At 41.6% G+C, this 26,406-nt stretch overlaps 1 protein-coding gene across 14 annotated transcripts in view; it reads right to left on the bottom strand.

Annotated features, from left to right (window-relative positions):
- Window positions 1-26,406, bottom strand: part of ATP2B2 (ATPase plasma membrane Ca2+ transporting 2) — a 361,888-nt gene that overhangs the window by 195,003 nt on the left and 140,479 nt on the right. The window contains exon 1 of one of the 14 annotated variants that reach the window (XM_079967270.1): window positions 7,640-7,985. The exons of the other annotated variants lie outside the window; for them this stretch is intronic. The gene's annotated coding sequence lies outside the window, so the exon portion shown is untranslated. Of the gene's footprint in view, window positions 1-7,639; window positions 7,986-26,406 lie in introns of those variants that run through there. 14 annotated transcript variants of the gene reach the window in all.

Raw genomic sequence — 26,406 nt, 5'->3', positions numbered from 1 at the left:
TGGTCCCTGATTTCATTGTGGATATAGCACTGCAGAAAGCTCAGCAGCACGTTTTTCATATTCTTTTTAACCTATAGACACAAACCAGACTAGCAGAAGTGTGGAAGTCAAGTTCCACTCTTTGTGGCAATGCTGCAGTTGGAATGGGTGCAATGAAAGGAGTCACAGTCAGAGGGCCAATGGTCAACCTACATTCCAAAAAATCTTAGAGCTAACTTAGCTAGAAGAACACTTGAACCACTTCCTTGGGCTGTCGGTGTGTTTTCTTCATCTGAAGCATTAAGCTAACTGCACTTGGTTCCCATTAAAATCAATGGTTCTTCTCATATTGATTTTAATGGAAACTAAGTGCAGTTAATTTAAGTCTGAATCCAACCCTTGGTTACTTAAGGCTAACTTTAACTTACTACTAATACAATTCATTCATTGGGAGCCAGGTTGGTATTATGTTAAACATTTGCATTCATGCTTTCATGCATTTTAACAAAAATTGAATGCCACATGTCATTTCCTACAATTCTGTATTTATTCTGACTTCCTAATTCTTTGACTAATCTCTTAACACATTTCTGCCTTGTTAGATCATCTACAGTCACCTGCACAACACTTATGAAGAGGCACAGTGCATGTGCAATATTTGGTCTTAACAGAATGCAGCTATATTGGAAACATTTAGTGTAGACACAAGCTATGCGCACAGCATAGTAAGCTATATTTGATTGCCTTTGGCAGCATTTATTCCAATACTTAAAGGACAGAATGTAAAACATTCTGTTTCATTGAGAATCTAATGTGAAAGCTTCAAGCACTGAAAATGTGTGCTGCCATCAGTCCATCAATAGGGATATTTTTAGAACATGCAGAATCAATCATTATAATTCTAGTGGGGGAAAGAAATGTAGTAAACATGCAGTATGAAATGAAAGCCCTCTCAAGTAAGGACAACAGCAGTGGCTTCCAAGTTTGACTTTTGTAGTTCCACAAGCTAATGCTTCCTCCCGACATTTTAGAGGATTGAACATCTTTAAATAAATTGGAATCCCTTGCTGGAAACAGTAGCTTTCTAATTCTGTATAGTGCAGGAAAAGAACTTTCTAAAAATGAAGATGGCGAGTCTCTAGCTTCAGAGCCTATGCCAAATGTAGTGAGGTGCTGAGTGAAGCCAACATTTTCTCATGTACCCTTCCTAAAAAGACGAAGTTCACAAATAGTAGTGTGGATTGCCAAAATCCGGTCTGCTACAGTACCAGATCATGACTTGGACCCTGCTAAGTTTAACTCGTATAAATATTATTAATTACCGTATATGCCTCTGTCTATGCCCAGCACCACACCATTACAGTTTAGAGTTAAAAACTGTATTGTGGTATAAAGGGGATGAATGAGGTAGCCAAGCTTGCAAATGACACCAAATTATTCAGGACTGTGAAAATGAGGGGGATTGCAAAATGACTTGTCCAAGCAGTGTGAATGGGCAATAAAATGGCAGACTGGGAGCATTTACTATGTTTTTATATGTACTGTAGGCCACCCAGAGTGGCTAAGGAAACCCAACCAGATGGGCGGAGTATAAATAATAAAATTATTAATATTATTATTACTAATTTCATATATACCTTCAGGGAGGCCCCTTTGGTCAGCCATATTTGCCCCCACATGGGGCAAAGTCAAAGCAGATGAAAAATCCTATTAGGCTTCTCATTCACTCTCTCTCTCTCTCTCTCTCTCACACACACACACACACACATACACACACACACACACACAACCTGCTGGCCTCAGATAAAGGAGGAAGGGCATTTACATGCTTAGTTCTCACTTCAGACACATAGGCAAAATAGTGAAGCAACCACCCTTATGAAACGAAGTCCATCCCCAAACCCCATCAGTTTGTGAGGCTGCTGGGCTTCACTCTGAGTCCCAGTGGCTCTCTTTAGGTTGGACCTTGGAGTCTGAATCCAAAGTCGTACAACCCAGGGCCCCTAAAAACGCTACCAGTGGTAGATGACAAGGGGCAGCCACAAGACACTGACATAGGGCCAGTACCTGGAATGGGTAGTCATGTAGCAGGGCTGATAGCAGTTGCTGAATATCCTTTTTAAATACAACATTAAATTGTCCTGATGCAGAGCAAAGTACCTGGCAAGGCTCTATCCAGCTGCACCTACCACGCCCCACTGGTGTGACCTCAGCTGAATGTGACTAACCAGGACAGACTAAACTGGAAGAGCTCTTGGCGCCAGGGTGGACAGTTCAATGAAAAGTGTCGTAGTGAGGAAGGCAAATTCCCTCTTAGATATTATTAAGAAAGGGACTGAAAATCAGATGGCAGTTTCACAGTACCCAATGGTGCAGTCTCATTGGGAATACTATGTACAGTTCTAGCTAAGAGTGGATGTCACAAAGCTTGAAATGGGCAACTGAATGGAAGATATTGATGGCTTTTAGCCACAGTATCCTAACATGTAGGCTTCAATGGAGTGTCCCTATTCAGAGGCAATGTTCAAGGGGGCAAACAATAAAGAATATTGTTGCCGCTTGTGAGCGTTCAGAAGCAGGTGGCTAGCCACTGTTGGAAACAGGATACAGGCCAGACGGGACCTTGTTCTGATCCAGCAGGGCTGTTCTTACATTATAAGGGCTTAAAATCTGAATGTAGAGCCTATATCTACCCCTTCTGGACTACAGATGTTGGTAGGTATAAATACTTGATGCAAAACAACTTTGCTCAAGCAGTTTGGAATGCTAACTAGAGTAGATACTCACCTCTGCAGAAAAGGAGCCAGTCAAATTTCCCCATCGTTGCAGTGCTTTATTATTTAATTGTTTATGCACACTTTTAGAATACATGTCAACTAGCAGACACAAAGGTTGCAATTCAACATCACCCTAACACAAACATTCTATGACCACAGGCATTTCTGCTCTCCCCTCTCTCCCCACCCCATGCAGTTCTAGAGAGCCTTCTGACCACTCCCCCTTTAAAACTGATTTGGGGACACAAGGGGAGGAGTGGGAAAATCCCACTGTGACAGAAAGTCCCTGCACTGGCTCTTGCTGGTGCAACTACTCAGTTGAATCTGGCCCAATATGTTTCATTGGTTTCAGGGTGGCTTGTTTCAAACAAAACGTTGACCACAGGGGTGTGTGTGTGTGTGTGTGTGTGTGTTTTGTTAAGCCGCAGTTGGCTTCTGAACTCCGTGCGGCTCTCCCAGAGGAGGGAGGGGTTGTGCAAGCCCAGGACTTGCACATTGCTAATTTTTGTCACGCTAAATTATAGTTTAACAGAATATCCAAATGTGGTTAGTGAGCTTGATAGCTGAGCAGGAATTTGTTTCTGTGTCTGTGGCCTAAATACAAGACTCGAGCCACTGCACCATACCAGCTTTTTTTGAAATGCCATTACGTAAGTGCAGAATGCTTAACAAGCATGGTTTATTCCCACACTGAAGAACATGATAGACACCTGTGCATTAATTGTTTCCTTGCAAAAGCAAAGCAAGGGACTGCATGTGTAAAGCAAGAGATTTGCTGGCTGTGCCTACTGTTGAGAATATATTCTGTTTTTGCTTGGTTTGTAGTACAATTCACAATCGAACTGGTAAGAATTGTTCAGAACTAGAGCTAGGCATGGATGGACAAGGGTGTAGATGGCTGAGGGTACGTGTATGTGTGTGTATGTGTTTGAATAGGCATGTGTGAGAAAGGGGGGATACGGGGGGGGGGGGTTAACTGGCATACAGCCTCAGTAGGTTCTCTATGAAAGAATGTGGTCCTCAGGCAAAAAACACATTCTCTCCAGTGTTTAAAGGTTTAACTCATGAATGTGGAATTTATTTTCTAAATAAGGCTGCAAAATGTTTACCCCACTGCATCCACAGAATATTTCCCTTCCTATATGCTATGGAGTACAACTTAACGTTGTACCAGGTTTTCTTAAGATTAAACAGCAAATGTGAAAAGCACAATATTCTTTCTTAAGTTCTGGGCACAAATCAATTATACATAGAACATATATAGAATTCCATCTGAATAATGAAAAAGTGACTTGATTTTACAATAAGTATTGCAAATAAAAATGTGGCATGTATATTATATCTTAGGTTGCGCTGCTAAGGTCTTTCCAATTGATTACATTACAAAAAAAGAACCTCAGCAACAGATGCGGTAATAATTAGCGAATAGAAATTTCAGATACCCAAAATGCTTTTTTAAAATATTCTCTTAGTAATCTTTACAACAGTCCTGTAGAGAAGGTTAAGTATTATCATTCCCAAATTGCAAAAAAGGGAGAGGCTGAGAGAACAGTGGCTTGCTAAGGCCACCTAGTGAATTCACAGCAGAAGTGAGACTAGAACCAAAGACTCTTCTTCCCCATCTCAGTTTCTTAGCCACTATGCTACACCAAATGAAGCCCTCACACATCATGCAGCCTTGCATTCATCACCAGCACACCATTATAGTATCAGGAATGCTGACACCCCACTTTTAAGCTATTGAAACCTAAAAGGTAGGTTTTCAATCTACAGTAAGCAAGCAATGTTATGCAAATATTTATGAACTCGAGATTCCAAATTAAACATTGCATGCGTTGGATTGGGTTGCAAGTGTGTTCTAAAAAAGAGAGAGAAAGAAATCTATTACAATCTCAAAATATGCTCTCTATGACTATGTAAAGTTAAGCATAAATTTGCAAATTACAGCATTACTTGCTTTTATTTAATAGTCATAGGATTGCAACCATACAAACCAATCCTTAACTATTTACTCAGAAAGAAGCCCCGGTGTGTTCAATAAGATTTACTCAGAAGTAGACTTGCACAGGACTGCAAGCTTGGTTTTCTGAAGTTTTCCCAAGTTTTTATTTTAAATGAATTTAGTAACAAGTCTTTTTCTTTTCAGTGTCTTGGCATAGATACAGTGGCAATTAACATGTTTGCCTATTCTTAAAAGGAAATCTGAGCATAGTTCCATTGCCTAAGAAGGCATTTCTTGCCAGTTGAAGATAAAAGAGGAGATTATGCAACTTTCACTGCAAGGTACCACTGTCAGTTGTCATCTTGTCTCTGAGCACTGTTACAAAGCTAGGCATGGGCAAATGTATTTCAGATCTGGTAACATGTATCGCTATCCAATTAAATGAAATGCATAAATATCAGGTCCTAGAGTTTTACTGCAGTGTAATAAGCCAACAAGGTTGGCTTGTACTTACAAGGTCATGTCTTCTTAATAATGTCCCATCAGAATTTGAAATAATTATAGCTCTACCTAGACAAAAGAGCCATGTGCAATTATAAGGACAAATCTGGCAGAAATGAGGAAAATGCTTTATCAGCTTTTGGAAAAGGACCTGGCAAAAGAGGTGAGCATGACTAAAGAGGGTTTTTTTTTATTTTTGAGAGAAATAAATCCTAGCACAATTTAGATGAACAGTGTCAAAGCACATACTGCGGTCTCCAGCAGTATTTAGCAGGTAACTGGGGGAGTTCAGAAATAAAATTTCTGAATGGTTTGCCAGATACATATTGAATTGTAAGATGAATGTTCTTCTAAAATCGTTTTCCTGCAAGTGTTCCAAAAAGCACAGTCTCTTTCATCTTCTTTCATGCTTTCCTATGCTACAGTTCTAGTGGAGGGGGAAAGAAAGCCACCCTCAAATACGGCATCAATGTGAACACATGGAGCCTTTTTATATGTGCATCAACTACATAAGATGCCATCCTCCTTTTCCTCTTCATTTTTGAAGGTGGGATGGGGAGGACTGAGCATTTCTCCTGTGGAAATGTAAGCATATTTAACTGTGATGTGCTGGTCAAAATCAATTCTCCACAGGAATACAGGCACAAAGGAAATATAATGATGCTGCATTACTATGAATAACCTCCCATGAACCCCCAGGTTCTTGTGCTATTTGCAAACCCTGCTCATTTTTACCAGCACTTCAGGGCAAATATGCAACACTCTCTTTGCAGGTAGCCATTCAGAACAAACTGAAAGGCAGGTGAACAAAGTGAAAGTCAAATGTGATCAAATACCTGCTGGAAACCCAAGTCGACTAGTTATTTACAGGCAAAGTAGGAGAGCTAATAATCATGCTTATGGGTGACCTTTCCCAAATGAAACACTGGCCCCGGAAACCACCAGCAACAGAAAAATGTGGGTATTTCAAAGCAGAGCTATAAACTCTCTGTTTGTTACAGACAGGATGAGCCATTCTTAGATTATGCACAGTCTCTCTCTTCCTGCACTTATTCATTATTATACACATCCCTTCTAGAAGGAAAAGCAGTTTGTCTGTATACAAGTATTCCTGGTATCTTTCAGCACCCTAATCACTATAATGCTGACTTTAGCCTTTAATATCATAAGTAAGGGCATGTAATCAAAAGGTCAAATGAATATAAGCTTCAGCTGTCCTACAGTCTTTTAATTTATACATGTGCTTGCTATGCATGAAGGAATGCAGTGTTATTGCAAACACTACTTCCCACCCCCACTCCTCGGGATTTTTAAAAATTGTTTTTAAAGACAAGCTTCATTTTCTATCTTTTAGAAGGTGAAAGCATTAGCTGCTAGCTACTCAATGGTTCCAGGACCACCTAAAAGAACCATCTCATTAAGTCAAAGGTGACAATGTGCAGTGTAACACAACTGGCTAACTTTGCATAGGACATAAATCAAAGTCTACAAAAGAGATGGACTGACTGCTGCCTGGTACAAATCAGACAGATGATGTGCCTCATCTTAAACTAGAGATCAGATGACTAGGATCTCTCTTTACATAATGGGGAAAAGCCTCCTGCGTTCCAATGATGTTTGTTAAATCAATAACTGTGCCTGAAACAGGCAAAGATTTACCATGCACCATTTATGAGCACTTTTGACTTGAGAACTGTCAGGTTATTTTGACTATTCTGAACTAATTATAGTATCAAGGCAAATAGTTTTATTCAAGAAATGTGATGTCCCACTTATTTAAAAGATGAGAAAATCTCCTGGCTTCATGGACAGCAGTGCATTCTAACTCGCAAAGATGGAATAATTGTGTAGGTCAACATTACCCTGAGTTTGAAACTATACAGCAAATGCATAATAAAGTCATTTCAGCCTTACACCCTGTTAAAATACATACATGTCTTTATACAATGCTGTGTTTTCACTGTTTAAAGTTATAGTTGAAAAGCTCTGTCTGGCAAATCTTCTACACTGTAAATCAAACAAGCCCCAATCTGTTTTTTACCAACAGCAACAGAAAGAATATCACACACACATTTTCTTCAGACTTTGTTTAAAAACTGGCTTATACAAAATCATTACTGTTTAGACTTTTAAAAAGAAACTGCAAGTACTGTCACATCGTTTGCCTCTCACTGCAGTAGTCGCTTTATGCAGTGTAGTCCCCCCCCCATTATAATATTTTATGTAGAAGTTGCATTACCTTTCCAAGAGACACAAGGACATGAACTAAAATCTAATGCATCACTCAGTCCTCTAAATCTGCACACCATTTCCCCCAACAGCTTCTGCCTCCGCGGGTCGGGATGCAAATTGCCAAATAAACAATCTCAAAATAGAAAGGGGAATGCCTCCTTGAAAGGAAGAAAAAATTAGCTAGTATGATTGGGAAGCTGCTACTTACTTGGTTAAGCTATCATCACAAATCCAAAATTATTTCAATTATACAGCGGAGTAATCACTGTTCGGCATCTGTAAGGGATTGACAAACTGAGCTACATTACAGGAGTCCCTCTGCAGACTGTACCATCCAGACCGAGCAGGTGGGGGGAAGGAGCGGATATTTCCGAGCGAGCATCTTGCTGAAGGAGAGAGCAAAGCCCAGGGAATGTTTATGGCTTGCCGTCGCAGACAGCCGGAGGAGGAGGGCAAACAGCAACGGTGGCACGGAAAGGAAGGCTTTTTCTTGCAAAGAAAATGGACTGAACCACCATGTTGTTGTTTGTGGTTTTAATGCTTCCCTTGGGATAATGACAAAAACGGAAGATGGCAAACTACCAGGAATATGCCACTTATGGGAGAAACCTTCAAGGACAAGGACTGTCAAGTTCTATCACTATCATTGGAGAAAGCGGGAGGGGGGGGGAGGGAATGCGTGTTGGTGGAGCGGAGAGGAAGGGGAGAAGCCTGTTCACTACTGCATCTCTACAGAAGGGATATCCAGACTGCAGAGACTCTTGATTTCAGTCTCTAAGGTTAACCAGGATTTGGTGTGGGTTGTTTTTTTCTCCTATTAATCATTTGCAGACCTGATCAAAATTTCGCATTTCAGTTGTAAACTCATTTTACTAATGGGGAAATAGGTGAAAGCATTTACAAAAGCAGCATTCTGTAAATAGAGCACCATGATTTTGCACACGCGTGTGCACAAACACACACGCACAGGCAACATGTTTCCAATCTCTGAGGCAAATGTAGCATGATTTTGTCTACAAGACATGAGTACATTAGAGTACATCATTGCTCCCCTTTCTTTTTAAAGGAAGGATTTGAAATAACGAGATGTAGATAACCAGAACATTTTAATCAGTACATTAACCTATGAAGCAAAATAGAACACTGTCCTAGATTTAAATGTTCAGTGCTAATATTTATTTCAATCCCTGTAAAGCACAGACTTTCGTGAAATGGAGAGGGAAGTAAGATGCAACACACTTTTCCAAAATGCAACCCCCCCCCCCCCCCAATATTCTTTTTTTAAAAAATAGACACCTTTTTGCTTACTGGTAAGTTATTTGTTTTACATGCTTCTTTTTTGTTGCAGTGCATTTCCACACAGGCATTTCAATTTACAGCTAGAATTATTAAACTGAAGAATCTGTGGGGAATGAGAACAATGTTTTTAGTAGGGGAAGTGGTAATTTCTTCTATGTCCAAATAGTGCAACAGTGTACTGGATGTAAATACTTCATTTTACATGAATTGATGGTATAAGCAAATTCTAAAATTCTACAAATTTCTGGCAGTGGCATATTTACAAATTTAAATTTCAGATAATTTTAGGCCCCATAACATTCTTAGGGTCAGAGTCTAAGCATGAAGCCATGCATCCAAGTTTTGAAACAGGCAGATATGCAAGAAACCCTGTACCTTTAAGCATGTAAAATATTACTATGTTTCAAGTTGGAAGTTTTTCTAGATTATCTTAGTGACAGCAGTGCTTCGTGACTGGGCTGCATCTTGGATGGAGCATGCAATTGCAACCAAGCACACCTCCCTGAGCACTAATAGGAGTAGCTGTACGGATGCTCTGTCATCCTTGCTTACTTGCTGCTCAGAATATCAATTCAGCCAGTTAAACCAAAGTCTGCACTGCAGTGCACCAAAATGGAAGCTTAAAAAAAAAAAAAACCCTAACATCTCTGATGAAGGAATATCACACCTTTGCCAATCAGTTAGAAAATAGGGGAAAGTCTGTAAATAAAGGTTTTGTTGTTGTTTTTAAAAAAGAACAAAAGCTGCATTTATAAATAGAACACTCAGGGAACACATGCTTATCATGACATCATACGCAGTGACATTGTATTACATTTTAACCATACTGTGCAGGCTATCGCCTGCTAAGAAACACCCAATTCTAACTGTGCGAGTGATAGTGCTCAGCCTGTAGATCAATGTCTAAGACTGAAATAAAATAAAGAGGATAAAGTTTTCAGAGTGAAAGGACGTCCTGAGTAGGCTCAGGAATTGTAACTGTCAGTTGCTACCTCAGCTGCTGTGCTAGGTTGCAAATGTTGTTGCACCAAAAGTCTCCTGCCAGGGTCCAATGTTTATGCTGCATCAGAGTTTCAAAATCTGTTGCATAAAAACTTTCTTGCCGGTAATTTTTCCACCTAACAATATTCTAAGGATAATGAATGATGGGCATTTAATAATACCATCCATTGCTCTCTCCTAAAATGAAAAAAAGAATATGAAAAAGACCTTTTTTGGGGAAACATTTGAGATGCTCAATTTGTTTTTATTTGTTTTAACTATTTGATACTGCTATGCAGTGACAGCAACCAACTCAGCAAAGCACAGCTAGAGAGCACATACAATACGGGAAATCCATTGAGTCTTGAATTGATACACCGAACAGCATAAAAATATGATAATTTTTGTAGCACTTAAATTAATTACTGAAGAGACATTCTGGGATAGCTGTTTCCACACCAGTATTCCCAGTCCTCATTTAGAGTAGGGCCTCCAATGCAACGTGCCACACAATGTGATGATCAAGCTATTAACCTTGTTGCTAGCCTCATCAGTTGGGGGGGGGGGAATCTCTCAGTGCTATGTGCCCCTGGCAAATGTCTCTATTTGTTGTAATGCTGTGAGTCATCACACTGTCACCTGGGTAACAGGGGCCAGCTAACATTACCAAATGCAATCCCATCAAGGCATGTCTTCTGAAGTAAGAATCTGACATAATTTGTTGTGAAGTTCAACCATAGACTATTTATTCCAGATGCATAGCTGCTGTTGTTTTTTTTGCAGCAATGGAATGCTCAAATTCACTCTGTGACTTCCGTTAAGGTTCATAACTTAAAAACTCTTCAGACACTTTTTTTGATCTGCCGCCAAAACCCAGAATGAACTGCACTGTCTGACAGTCTGCTACCCAAGGATGCAGCTATCATAAAAATTAGGAAGATTGTGTTTGCTGCAGGATATAATGTTTAATTCCACCAAGCAAAGTCTACGAAAGTCTCCTTGAGAAACCGGCTAAACAAAAATGCATATAAGGGCAAGACACTATAGATACCTGTCAAGCTAAGTATTGACTTCAGAGCTACAAGAAAAAAAATGTAGGTTTACACTTGAATTAACATCTCATTTTGTTTCATCTTTCATTGGGCTGATGGGCACAAATCAGTAGGATTTTGGTTGAATGAACTTTAACAGGGAATCTGCCCCCGGTGTATAGTGACTTGAAAAGCTAGCTTTTTCTATGACCACTTTACATGGATAATGTCAGGTCAAGCTACTTTCCCAAGAGGCCTGAAAAAGCATCCAATTTCCCTTTTCCTTATCCCACTATCTCCATCTCCATGCTTTCTAAAGCATATTGGGGATGGGATGGGATGACAGACACCTTCTCTTACTTCTCAGCCCAATAATTGGAAAAAGCAGGAGGTTAAATATCCCTGTCTCCATCTGATTTTTTCTCATCTCCCAGGACATCTCAAGCAGTTTCCTTCTATGGTGCCTGAAGGACCGCAAGAGACAATGCTGTTGTGCTCATGTTCCGCCAGCAGACTTCCCTTAGCAATTGGCTGCTGTGAGGCTGCTGGTCTGATCCAGCAGGGCTCTTATAATGTTCTTCTGGCAGCAGAGAAAATATGAGAAAGACGTGTGTGGGTCCCTCCTTTCCTTCTCCATGCATTTCTGTTTCTGTCTTTCCTTTTCTCCAACCATCTCAAGTCAGTTTAGGAAGCATAAAGGAAGGAATAAAAGGTTGGCAATTGTACTACTCGTTTCCTCCTCATTGTTTCTCCTCTCCACTGTCCCACCCATCCATACTTCCTAAGTGTTTAGCACTGTTGGTCTTTCCACCTCCACCTCCACCTCCTCTTTGTCTCACTCTAAGAAAGGGAATTTCCTTACATTGAGGCATAGAGATGGAACAAGCATTCTGGAGAGACTCAACAGCTGGTAGGTAGTGGCAGCAGTTAAGTTGGGTGGGCCAGCCAGTGAGAAAAGCAAGGAAAGGTCAGGGCTTGACTCTTTTGCTTAAGGACCTGGTTCTTATAGCCATAATGACTAGTAGCCACTGATTGACTCATCCTCCATGAATTTGTCTCATCCCCTTGTAAATCCACCTAAGGCAGAGGTCATCACCACATCTTATGGCAACAAATTCCATAAATTAATTGTGTGCTCTGAGAAGAAGTACTTTCCTGATTCTTCTGTTGATTAGCTTAACTGAATGACCCCAAGTTCCAGTATTATGCGGGGGGGGGGGGCACTTCTACCTGCTTTCTCCATGCAGTACAGTACATAATTTTCTAAACCTCTATCATGTCCTCCCTTTTTCTTAAAACAAATAAAAACCTCCAAGGCTGGCAATATACTCCAGAGAAGATTCTCCAGCCCCTGGATTAGCTTAGTTTATATTTTCTGCACCTTTTCCAGCTCTGCAATATAGTTTTTGAGATATGGGAGCCATAAACATACACAGCATTACAAGTTTGGCTTTACCACAATTATGCATAATGGCATCAGGATACTAGCAATTTAATTTTCAACCCCTTTCCTGAAATTTGCACTCCTCACAGTTGTGCAATACACACTAAACCCACTATGATTCCAAGTTTTCTTACCTGGTTAGAAACCACTACCTATAATCCTGTCAGCGTATATTGGAAGTCAGGAGCTAGAAAAGTACACACAGTGGAGCAAAAGATTAATAATCTAACTTCACAAATATACTGATAGGAACTGAAGAGCATCTCTGTACAAGCCCCTTTGGGGCCATTACTCACTGTAGCTGATACCCTGTTTCCCCAAAAATAAGACAGTGTCTTATATTAATTTTTGGTCCTAAAGATGCGCTAGGTCTTATTTTCCCATGAAGAATACGGTACACATATTCCGGGGAGGCCTTATGTTCGGGGGAGGCCTTATTATTGGGGAGGTCTTATTTTCGGGGGATGCCTTATATTACAGCAAGAGGCAAAACTGGAAGTAGGTCTTATTTTCAGGGGATGTCTTACTTTTGGGGAAACAGGGCATGTCAGATTGTGGTGGGACACTCTAAAAGATGCCCCTCCCTGCTTCAGTCCCCATCCATGAGAGTTGGAAAAAGCATAACTGCTGTAGACTGAACTACAGGGAAGCACAGCAGTGATGATGTATGTTGCCATATCAGCTGGGTCTCAAAACTATTATGAGGAAGTGGTAAGCAGTGACTGCAGTGCTGTGACCCAACTGCCTGATGATCTTGTAAGTCACATTGCTAATGCTGCATCTCATAGGTTTGGACTCTCAGATAGAAAGGCACTAAGGTACAAAGCAAGGCCCATTAAATGGACTAGAAATCATAAGCAGTTTGTTTGTTTACTCACATTCATTAGTTATTAATGCCTCATTAAGTCAAACTATAGAGCTGACTAAAAATAAGCAGCAAGAACACTCCGCTAAAATGGTATGAACTCATAAAATGCTAGCAGCAACTTAAGATCCCAATAACTTGTAAGATGATAAACAAACAAAAATTATTTTCAAGGCTGGATTCGTTCGTGGAAGATAAGCACTCACATTTCCATCTACAGAAGCAGGTTGGCAAACGAAAAGGTAATGCAATCTTCTTGTTAAAGCAAAGTATTATTTTATCTTTTCTCTATTATCTGACACTTGTGGAAACTGGAGAAACATTTCTGGCCAGACCACTCTGCTGTCCCAGTAGCAATCTGTACTTGCATTCCAGGTGCAAACATTCATGAATAGGCAACCATGGCATTTTCTTGAGCAGATTAAAGCACAAGAGTGAGGCAAAAAATTGGAATTTCATATAACCTTGAAAGGGCCAAAGCAAATTTGTGACTATGAGGATAGGAAATGAATGCCCACCTACAAAAGCTCTTGTACTAAATTCTCTTATCAGCCACTTAAACAATATCCTACAAGGACCTAGATAACGATATGTTGGATTTTGGAACATCACGACAAAATATGTACTGAATTTAAACATGGTTTGTTTATGCAATCATTTATATTGAGGCAGCGGGGGTGGTATGCACACCCCTAAAGTTTTATCTACGTCTAGGTTTTTCTTTTTCTTTATCATGCCTATTTAAAAATTTCCCAATAGTGAAGGGGACACAAAGCATGTGGAACCCCAAACTGTCATTGCTGCACTTGCTAGAAATTTGCTTTCTGAAATTTGTCAGAAACAGTAACATTGCCTGCAAATTTCACCCAGGAAAAATAGCTGTTAGGTTTTTTTTTTTTAAAAAAAAATATCAGTAATGACTAAGGGGCAGGGGATAAAGCAGACTAAGATGGACCTCAAGTCAAAGCATGCCTCAGACGGAGATGGGCTGTTTTCCAAAGTAGCAAACTGAGGTCTGAACTAAATCTTGTGGTCAGTGCACACCTTTACTATATACCACTTTCCCCTAAGCACTAAAAGCGCTTCACACAGAGTGTTAAATAACAAGTGCAATAATGCTGTACCATTTTTATGGATAAGAGAATAAAATCTCTCAGTAACCAATGGCTGAGTTGACTGAATCAGGGTCTTGTACAGCCAAGCTCTAATCTTAATCAATATCCTGCACTAATCAAGGAAAGGAAAAGAGGCCACAGCTACCATTGCTCTTGAAACACTCCTGTTTCATCTAGCATTTAGTAATCATGTACCGGTAAATGCATAAGTTTAAGCAAGCACCTGTTTTCTTAGCTAGCAAAGAGGCCAGTACAGTTCAGAGTTCACTGCACATACCCAGGGTAGATTCAAATGACCGAGCAGTCACACAATGACCATCCAGTTTGTAGGTTTTCAGTACATGGTGGGCCTTTACAGGCAAACACGCCATCAAAAGAAGTAGCCTGAATGCAACTGCTTGTCATTTAAATGTACTCTCAGTAACCTGAGCATGACTTAACACACTGAATAAGCACCCCTTTACATCAGGTATGTCTCCCTCCCCCCAGTTCAGTGAAAGGGTATGCATTGAAATAAAAGTCATATAATCCTCCCTTCCCACTCCACCATTCTATTCATTTCTTTTATTCTCTCTCTCTCTCACACTCTCTTTCCTCACTCCAAAACCATTTACTTGTGACACAATGACCACTGGCATAGCACTTCCAAGTGCTGTCCTACGTTTTGCTCCCTTCACAATATTTAAAACTATGAAAGCAACTGCTTGAAGCGGATCACTCACATTCTCTAAAGATTTTCTCTTCACGCCACCACTTACCTAGTTACATTCACAGAGTCTGTTAAATGGCCTTGTGTACCTGACTTACGAGGGACACAGGTGGCGCTGTGGGTTAAACCACTGAGCCTAGGACGTGCTGATCAGAAGGTTGGCGATTCAAATCCCTGTGACGGGGTGAGCTCCCGTTGCTCAGTCCCAGCTCCTGCCAACCTAGCAGTTCGAAAGCACGTCAAAGTGCAGGTAGATAAGTAGGTACCGCTCCGGTGGGAAGGTAAACGGCGTTTCCGTGCACTGCTCTGGTTCGCCAGAAGCGGCTTAGTCATGCTGGCCACATGACCCGGAAGCTGTACGCCGGCTCCCTCAGCCAATAAAGCGAGATGAGCGCCGCAACCCCAGAGTCGGTCACGACTGGACCTAATAGTCAGGGGTCCCTTTACCTTTACCTTACCTGACTTACACTTCTGCTTCTACTCCTCCAGTTCTCTTCCTGACCCTATCTAGTGCAACCATTTGCAGTTTTAAAAAAAAGTTGTACAGTGCTCAGCACCCAGAGTTTCCTCCAGTTATCCAACTTGTTTCTGAACACAGGAAGAGCAGTCAACCATGATGCAGCTGTGTAGTTCTGAAAAGAACCCTAAAGCTCTTGTCAACCTCAGCCCAGTCAGCAATAGTTGGCAGGGTGGGGCAGTGCTGCCTCCTTGACCTTCCATCACAGCCATTGCTGTGGTGTACTGAGCACAAGCCAATCTGGCACTCCTGCTGCTGCATTTGCACCAAACCAACCTCACTGCTGCCTTGCCCTCGCAGTATGCCATAGCAATGACAATGGCCAGAGCTCAGGCAAGCAGCACTGCCTTGTCCCAGTTACTTTGTCAAAGCAATCCCTTAGTTAAGGACACTGGTTTCCTATCCCTGCAGGTGGTTCAAGACTTTGCACAAAGGAGGAGGAGTTTGGTCTTGATATCCCGCCTTTCATTCTCCTTAAGGAGCCTCAAGGAGATTGGCTAACAATCTCCTTTCCCTTCCTGCCCCACAACAAACACTCTGTGAGGTGAGTGGGGCTGAGAGACTTCAGAGAAGTGTGACTAGCCCAAGGTCACCCAGCAGCTGCATGTGGAGGAGCGGAGACGTGAACCCGGTTCCCCAGATTATGAGTCCACCGCTCTTAACCACTACACCATGCTCACTCCCGGGGTTTGGAGGGTGTACCTCCAAACAGCACCCTTATCAATCAATCTACCCATCACCTAATATTTGCAACAGAAGCCCTTCTCTGGATTCCTCCCTCATGTGAAGTCAAGAAAGCAGAGAGAGGGCATTCTCTGTTATGGCACCCCAGGCTTGGAACTCTCACCCTGTGGAAACTGGCCCTGTGCCTTCATTACCTTTTAGGTGCCTATGTTTCTGAGCTTCCAACTGAGCATATAATTTGGCCTTATAATTGACGTCATTGGCTTTATTTGTTCCCCTTGATTGCCATTGCTGTCTTCCAAGCATGGAGGGCACGCATTATAGCCCATGAGATATGGAAAATAAGGGTTTTCAAAAAGCTTTTACCGGCTTAATGGGTTTTAACAGACTTTATTCCAAAAGGAAAACTAAATGTCCAGCACTCTAACAAACCTCTGTGAACTGCTCAAAATTACCTTGTGGCGCTCACAGTTAGGGTTAGAGGAGCCAAGCCTCATGCTGTACTCTATTTCTGAGGCATAATTTTGTAAGTGCACTAAGACATACATGCTGTGTACCCGTTGTGTGCCAGTTACTTTAGGAAACCTGGAGTGTTTCCTAATAATATTCATATAATATTATTCATATAATATGTGTATAAAAATGTATATGTTATGTGAGAATTGTATTTTTAGTGGAACCAGCAGTGGATTTACTTATCGCTGAGAGGAAGGAGTGAGAAAAGAATTACGATACGATACGATACGATATCTTTATTGTCATTGTCCCTTGCGGAACAATTAAATTGAAAAACTACATAAAACTACATAAAAACTACATAAAACTACCACAAAACTACATAAAACTACATAAAAACTACATAAAACTACATAAAAACTACATAAAACTACATAAAACATTCAAAAACCCCTGAAAAACTCTAAAATCCCATTTTAAAATACACTATACTACAGAGACCCCTTATGCTGCATTTAGAACCAGAATTGCATTAGCGTAGAAACTGTTTTTCAGGCGGCGAGGCCTGGCCTTTATAACCCTATACCTTCTTCCAGAAGGCAGAAGCTGAAAGAGATCATTTCCGGGGTGCGTACTATCATGTGCTATCTCTGCCGCTTTCTTATGGCACTTGGCAGCATAGATTTGATCTAAGGTGGGAAGAGTGCACCCAATAATTCTCTCTGCAGTCTTTACAACCCTGGATAGCATTGTTTTTTCCCTGGCCGTGCAGCTCCCAAACCACACGCACAGACCATAAGTTAGTACACTCTCCACAGTGCAATGGTAGAATGCCATCAACAGGTCCTTTGAGAGATTGTTTTTCCGGAGGATTCTCAGAAAATATAACCTCTGCTGTGCTCTCTTCACCAGGTCTTTGCTGTTCTCTCCCCAGGTTAGGTCGTCTCTCAACTCCATTCCCAGAAATTGAAACACTGAGACCTGTTCCACGCACTTCCCCTCAATAATAAGTTGCTGAATATTCAATTTATATTTCCTAAAGTCCACAATGATCTCTTTTGTTTTCTTTAAGTTAAGCAGTAAGTTGTTTTTCCTGCACCACTCCCCCAACTGCTCAACTTCCTTCCTATAGGCCGTCTCCCCTTCTCCAGCCGTAATTAAACCAACCACCGTTGTATCATCTGCGAACTTAATGATCTTATTACTGGGGTATTTGGGGGCACAGTCAGCTGTATAGAGCGTGTATAAAAGCGGGCTCAACACGCACCGCTGTGGCGTCCCCGTATTCGTGATGAGATCTGCAGAGACGTGGGAACCCAACCTGACCCTTTGGGAACGGTTTGATAAAAAGTCTAATATCCACCTGCACAAACATGGTGGAAGTCCCAGGTCTAATAATTTGGGCACCAATCTATGTGGAAGAATAGTATTAAATGCAGAACTAAAGTCTACAAATAACAATCTTGCGTAGTTCCCTTGCTTCTTCAAATGAGTCAGGACAGCATGTAAAGCCATTGCCACAGCATCCTCTGTGGATCTCTTGGCCTTGTACACAAACTGGTAAGGGTCAAGTCCCACTGGCAGACAAGATAAGATGCGCTTCCTCACCAGTTTTTCGAAACATTTCATTATAATGGGTGTCAGCGCCACAGGGCGAAAATCATTCAGACTGTCTATCTTTGATGTTTTTGGCAGGGGTATAATGGTAGCAGATTTCAGACAGGGTGGAACAGTGGCTTGGGCCAGAGACTGGTTAAAAATCTTCATAAAGATTCCTGCCAGTTGGTCCGAACAATCTCTTAGCACCCTGCCAGCCACCCCATCCGGGCCCATAGCCTTCCTCGTGTTTACCTCCTTTAATATTCGCCTCACTTCTCCCTCTTCCACCCTGGCAGCATTTCCTGTAGGTAGTGACGCCAATAGCTCTGGCATCCCTGTTGGAGTCACTGTTGGTGTCACCTCAAATTGGGCAAAGAAGGTATTCAACTCTCCCACCAAGGAAGCAGTACTCTCTACCACTGATGAATTCCTTGATTTATAACCAGTCAGATGTTGGACTCCCTGCCACATTTGTCTAGTATCATGATTTCTCAGATGGTCCTCAATTTTTCCTCTGTACTCCACTTTTGCTTTCCTGATACCCCTCTTCAAGTTCACTCTTTCTATGCCATACAATACCCGGTCCCCAGTTCTAAAAGCAGAATTTCTGGCCTTCAATAATCTCCTAACCTCTCCTGTCATCCAGGGCTTCCTATTCGGATACAACTTAACATACTTTTCCCTGGTGACATTTGCTGTGCAGAATCTAATATAATCCAGGACCGTTGATGTATAAGTTTCTAGATCTTCATGGTCGAAGATATTCCAGTCGGTCTCCTGGAAACAGTCCTGCAGTTGCTGAGAGGCTCCCTCAGGCCACACCGTAACCATCCGTGTTTGTATCTGGCCTTGTTTCCTGAGGGGTGTGTATACTGGTGTCAGAAGCAGGGACACATGATCTGAACCACCGAGGTGCGCCAAGGTCTTGACCTCATATGCTCGTCTAATGTTCGTATACACCTTGTCAAGAGTATTTTCTCCCCTTGTTGCACACTCAATGTGCTGATGGAATTTTGGGAGTACTGCCCTCACATCTGTGTGATTGAAGTCCCCTGCAATAATGTGCACAGCCTCCGGGTATCTGCTCAATTTAGCATTGATGTTTTCATGCATACTGCTCATGGCCCTGCATGCATTTGTAGTTGGTGCTATGTACACCGCTGTTAACACCACTGTTGTAAATTCCCAGGGAAGATAGAAAGGTCTGCATTTAATTGTCAGAAATTCCACATCCGGAGAACAGTAGGTATCCAACTTGACAGAGTCCGTACACCAGTTTTGATTTACAAAAATACACACACACACACACACACCTTGTTTCTTGCCAGAATCCTGTGTCCTGTCCCACCGGTACGTTGTAAAACCTTGTAATTCAACAGTTGTGTCTGGAATAGCTGAATTTAACCATGTCTCTGTGAGTATCAGCACACAACAATCCCGGATGTCTTCCTCCACTCCTACCCAAAGCCTCCATTCGTCAAGTTTATTTGCCAATGATCTCACATTAGCATAAAAGATACTTGGAAGAGGTAGTTTGCATCGTTGTTTCATTATCTTCCTTGTCTTTGTTCTCTCTTTCATTTGACCTTGTCCTCTGCGGCCTCTCTTCTGCTTCCACTCTCTCCTCCTCCTCCTCCTCCAACACCAGTGATTTACGATTTCTGGAATCTCGCATGCCCGTAGCTGTTCCCACACAGCACAGTTTCTACATCTGTATCTGCTGCTACTTCTGTCTCTGTACAACAGCATTTCGTATCGACTATAAATAATTCGTCCTAACAAACCCTGACTCCCCTCCCGGGAGCTCTCAGCCGCAGCGTTTGCACGCGCCGCCATCTTGTCTCATTAGAAATGATTCAGGTGGTTAAGGTCAATAATTTCTGAAAATTCCATCCCTACTCACAGTGATTGCCCCAGTTTTAAAAATTCCGGAGAACATTCTGAAATTAAACAATAAAAAACATGTCGGTACTCTAACATTATCATTATTATAGAATACTGCCATTCTTCACAATTATTCAATTTAAACATCTCATTAGAATTTAGGTTTTGCAAGATATTCTTAAAGTCCAGACCTCATTAGGATTTTAGTTCAATGAAATATCTGAAATGATGCTGAGGGTGGGACTCCTCACTGAGAAAGTTATATTTCATGATTATATAATATTAATTGTAGAACAAGGGCTTAAATTCTGTATTGTTCAACAAACAAAAGGACATTAATAATAGTTTTTGACATAGTGGTTGGATTGCCTCATTAAGTTATTATTTTGATTAACATTTCACTATGTTTTCTTCTGGCCGTGCCTAAAAGCTTAGTTTAGCTCTCATTGTTCTCTATACAAAGATAAATAACTTGCAGATCTGATTATTTAAGGATGCAATCATATAGTCCCTGGGAGAGATTATGTCCTGGTTTTTCTTCTGGCATGTCCCAAGAGTCTTATAACATGAGTAGGTAGCCTCGAATGCTTTGATATGAAAGGCTGCAGGGTTTGGGCTGGGCAAGCAATCTGGTGGGAGCCCCAGACTAGCCTTGCCATTGCGCCCATAGGGCACCAATCTTGATACTGCTTTTCTTCATCCCTGCAAAAACATTAGCAGCCTGGTTGTAGAGCTCTGCCTCTCTACATGGTTGCTGCTGTTGTACAGAGAGTGCTCCTCTCAGAATGAATTTTGGGAGCAAAGCCTGCAACAATACTGTACCCTAGCATTCACATGCAAAGAATATCTGAAAGGGGCTATCACTGAACATTTGAAATGCTGTCCTGGCAAGGAACCAGGACAGAGGGCAGCACGCCACTAATAATGACAGTATGAAATATAGCAGCTGGATCACTTATTAATGGGAATAGAGTACAGCCCAATGTGGGGGGGGCAGCATTCAGTACTGGATACATATAATCTATTAATGTATATTATACAGCTGACACAGCACTTAAAGGTATTGCGTAAAATAAGTATTATTGATCTCAAGTATTTTACATAAAATGCTCTCTCTTACACCTTTATTTCTTTGATATACTTTCTGTTTGGAACATACTACAAATATTGACTGCCTAAAAAACAAATCTACCTATACTGTATGTAAATAAGTGTGTAAATAGAGACTAGGGAAAGTACATGATTATTGTATGCCCAGTATATTTTATAAATTATAGTACCAGCCTGTTCTACCAATGGGCTATAGCTCTAGATCATGGGTAGGCAAACTAAGGCCCGGGGGACAGATCCGGCCCAATCGCCTTCTAAATGCAGCCCGCAGATGGTCAGGGAATCTGTTATGTACTGAAGTTCTCACCCTGGGCCAGCAGGGGGATACTGTAGATAGTTTTCACTCAGGTCCACGTCAGTTATTTTAGGCGGGAAACCCTGGGTTGTTGTTGCTACAATGTTGACAGCCGGCTGCCTATAAAAGCAGGCCGGCTGAGCTGTTTGCAGTCAGTTCTATTCCAGCTTACAAAATAAAGAGCTGCTTTGGAGAAATCGCTGTGTCGTCTGCTATGTCAACCCACAACATAACAGAATCAGCATGTTTTTACATGAGTAGAATGTGCCCTTTTATTTAAAATGCATCTGTGGGTTATTTGTGGGGCCTGCCTGGTGTTTTTATATGAGTTGAATGTGTGTTTTTATTTAAAATGCATCTCTGGGTTATTTGTGGGGCATAGGAAATCGTTCATTATTTTTTTTCAAAATATAGTCCACACCCCCCACAAGGTCAGAGGGACAGTGGACTGGCCCTCTGCTGAAAAAGTTTGCTGACCCCTGCTCTAGATGTTTAGAAACATTCAGAAAGTTTTATAGAAGTATTAATTCTTTGTAGGTTAGTACATCTCAAACCATTAAGAAGGAACTGCCAAATGACTGTTGCTTTCTGGTTTTCATGTGTTAAGACTTGAACGTATGACATTTGTGGTACAGTGGTACCTCAGGTTACATACGCTTCAGGTTACAGACTCCGCTCAGAAATAGTGCTTCAGGTTAAGAACTTTGCTTCAGGATGAGAACAGAAATCGTGCTCCGGTGGCACGGCAGCAGCAGGAGGCCCCATTAGCTAAAGTGGTGCTTCAGGTTAAGAACAGCTTCAGGTTAAGTACGGACCTCCGGAACGAATTAAGTACTTAACCTGAGGTACCACTGTATTTCATACAGGTTGTTCTGCACCCTGTGGAGAAAGACCATGCTCTCTTGCCCTCTATTTGACCCGTGCTCTGAATGGCTGACAAAGTGCCAGCTGTCACTCAACCCTATGTGGGCAGCAAGCCAGCAACTGACCATCTATGCTGTGTTGCTCATGAAGAGATCTAGCAGAGACTAGTAAATAACTACAGTAGTGCAGGATCAGGTAGACTCCAGCTAAAGAGCACCTTTTGTTTTGGAAGTATTCTGCTCTGTCCCTTCGTTATACCCATTGCCTTCCTTATTCTTAATAAATGTTATATATTTGAACAGTTGTGTCTCTGCATTGTTGCCAACTCACAGGATTAGTGTGAACACACCCACCCCAAGCCTAAGCCATTTGAGACACTGGACTGAGGTTGACAGAGAAAAGCAGGTTGCTCTAATTTCTAGGAGAGACAAGGAGCCAGGTACTAGCTCTCCCTCGCAAGAAAATTGAAAGGGATCTGGCAGCCTTGGGGTACCTTGGAAAGCAATTGCATTGACCTTCCAGACTTTACCCCACCAGGGGGTTGTAAAGGTTTACAGATGGTGCGGTGGAAGCAATTATTGGATAGTTTGGGGGAGGACACAACTGGTTTACCTTACCAGAAAGGGTGGAAGCAGGTCTTATTGGCCTCCCCCCTCTGTTTTATACCCTTTCTCTATAATGCTAAATGTGTATTATTTCCACCACCTGTCAGCTGTGGTTGAATGAGTGCCCCCCCATTAAAGTTCATGGATACCAGGAGCAATGTGTCCTCCTCCATGATTATGTCTTCAGATCAGTAGGAGAGGCCAAAACACAGGGGACTCCACCTTCTCCATTGCAGCCCCTGCTCTTTGGAACACTTTGCTAAGAGAATTTCAGTTGGTTCCCTGCTTCCCTGTATTTAGGTATGGCACTAAATGCAGCACTTGCAACCAGATTGTAATTAAAGGGGGGGACCAATTTTTGCGGCAATTTTTTAATGGGACCGCACTGCAAGGGAAAGTTTAACTATTTCTTCTCCCACCACAATCTTGTTAAAAACACACACACACACACAAAAGGCATGGCAGGGTTAGGAGGTGGGGTTAGAAGCTTCAGTTGTGACAGATGAGAGTTTTTCCTAACTGCAGCACTATAGGGAGGGTATAGAATCATAGAGTTGTAGAGTTGGGAGGGACTCTGAGGGTCATACAGTCCATTTTTGTAAAGGTTGAGGGGGGGATAACCCCAACCTTCCTATGTGCTGCAGTCCCAGTAAAAACAATCATCCCAGCCATGCCTGTAATTAAAAGAAGGAAACCCAACAGCAGGATTGCAAGCAACACAATTATTCCCCCCTCCCCCCAAAAAAACCACTTTAAGGCTTTTGTGGTCTTGGCTGTTTTACTTGAGTATTGAGAAGATTGTTTTTAATGCTTTTGTGGTTGCTTATATTTGTTCTTGCATTGTTATTTTGTACGTATTTTGTCCTATTTTATTGCAAGCTGAATTACCTTTTTGGTTAGGAAGTGGGATATAATTGTAAGTCTCAAAGAAATATGGTACAATAAGATCATGTTTGTTAATCATGTCTATTACAGTTTTCAACAAATGATTATTTGATCATTAAGTATATCTATAAACACAGTAATTAGGTTTGAAAAATACTTCTCTCCCCCCCCCCCAGCAGCTAGGAAAAAAACAATTCCCCTTCCTAACCAGGGTGAATAATGTCAGTTGCAAACATTGCAGGTGGAGGGAATAAACCTTCTTTCATGGACGGTGACTGTGAGAGCTGTTGGTATCAAATACTGGAACCCTTTATCACAGCAGGAAGATTGTACTGCAGACCAACACATCGCCTATTAGCTTTATTTCTGTGCACTAGTTCTTTGGAACAATTCATCCCTTCAGCAATTGGTCATATTGCTGAGATTATACAGTGGCCACTAATGCATCTCTCTACATGATGTGATCAAGCGTTACACTTAAAGCTGAAGTGAGAGTAAAGTTTCACGCTGCCCTCACTAAACGGCCCTGCAATTATCTCCATTTCCAAGCACTACTTTTCAAATTAGAATTGTTCTAGTGTGGAGCACAGTACGTGGACAGTGGTCACCTATTTTTCTAGCACACAACCCAGATGTGCTGGGGAAACTTCCCCATAAGCTGCTGTTTATACACTAAAGCTAGAACCAATGGTGAACCATTTCACAAACTACAAGAAAAACCCAGATATTTTTTATTGCGGTTGCCATCAGGATGAGTAATGACTTTGTTACAATGAAAAAGAACACAATTCAACCAATATTAAGCGTTGTTAAGTCATGTTCTTATCTACTGAAGAGTTAAGCACACACTCTCATTGAAACCATTGCTTGTTTTGCTTGGATCTGATCTGCATTTGTTGCCCAGGATACAACCTTTAAATTAGGGTAGTGTCCTTAATTTTTGGAACTCAGTGCCATCAGTACGGTAGTGGCTCAAGGGTCAGGGCAGCCCCAATGTTGCCACTGCCCTGCTTCATCCCAGCCCCATACTGATGAGCTACAGTGATGTACAGGAGTGCCAACCTGAACAAAACATTAGGGAGGGAGGTATGCCCTGCCCCACATAATAGATCACATGACACAGTGCACGCACACCATTTGAATGGCAATGTCCATCAGCTTTGGGGAGGTCTGGCCCCCTCAAATATTTTATTGGGCTGGCTGTTTATTGGAGTTGGCTCCTATGGTGATGCCAGTGTTGGGGGGGGGTGCTTTCCATGGCTCTGCCACACCACCCAGGCCACTACAACATGCTGAAATCAGTTCTATTTTTTTCCTGGACACTGGAATCAGGTGAGGCTGTGTGAGTTCTGGATAACAACAACAACAATTTATTATTTATACCCCGCCCACCTGGCTGGGTTTCCCCTGCCACTCTGGGCAGCTTCCAACAAAATATTAAAAATACATTAAAACATTGGTCATTTAAACAGGGCTGCCTTCAGATGTCTTCTAAAGTGCTTGGATGCTGCGGTGGGCTGGATGAGGGACAATAAGCCGAGACTGAATCCTGACAAGACAGAGAGCTTGTGGGTCTGGGAATTAGGTGTCAATCCTGGTTTTGGTCATGCATGCGATCCCTTTGGAAGAGCAGGTTCATAGTCTGTGGATGCTCAGAGATCCACCACAGTCACTGGGGGTGCAAGGTGCCTTGCTTGCCGGGAGTGCCTTTTACAAGCGTCAACTTGTTCTCAGGCTACAGTAGTTCCTGGAAAGGAATAGCCTAGCCACTATACCCATGTGTACTGGTGAACTCCCAGAAAATATTTTAATGGGCTGCCCTTGAAAATGGTCCCAAAGCTTCAGCTGCTCAGTTGTTGAGCAGTTATCAAGACCATATAACAATTCTCCTAACAGAGTTACAAAGGCTGTCAAGGTGCTTCTAATAGCATATTAAGTTCTAAACAACTGGGACCTAAACAGCCCAGAGTTGAGACATGCAGGGGAGGACTTGTGGTAGTCATGCCATTGTGGTGACTTATAAAAGGGCCTTCTCTGCTGCAGCACCATGACTGTGGAATGCCCTCCCCTCAGATACTGTACTGAGTTTTTCTTGTCAACTGCAAATACATCTGTTTTCTCATATGGTTGGCTGCTTTACTGCTGTATTATCCCTGTTATGCTTTTGTATTTCATCTATGCTGACACTTATATTGTTGGATTGTTTTATGTTTTACTGTACTCTATTGTACCCTGCCTTGGGCTTGTTATCAAGTAAGAGTAGACTAAAAGCACATTTAAACAAACAAACAAAAGTATTTTGTTTGCTAACTAAATATATGATAAATATTATAGTACTACAATACTAAATAAATAATAGTATTGGATACTTAAATGTAACTCCAATGGCCAAAACACTCTAAGCAGGTTTTTTATTATATCCCACCCCCACCCCACCCCCCAGATTCTGCTCTTTTGTGAATGCTAAAACAGTGTGTAAGCTAAAATAATTTCCATCCTGTGTTTGCTGTATATGAAAGTAGTTTCTGGGTGTTATTGACTATTTTCTGTTTTGTTATTATTGAGAAGATGCAGCACACTCCTGTTTTGTCATTTTCCATGCTGTGTTGTGAATTTTATTTTTTTAACATTT

This window comes from Podarcis cretensis (genome assembly GCF_951804945.1).
Source record: "Podarcis cretensis genome assembly, chromosome: 2".
Taxonomy (NCBI): Eukaryota; Metazoa; Chordata; class Lepidosauria; order Squamata; family Lacertidae; genus Podarcis; species Podarcis cretensis.
This window is presented reverse-complemented; position numbering and strand designations above follow the sequence as displayed.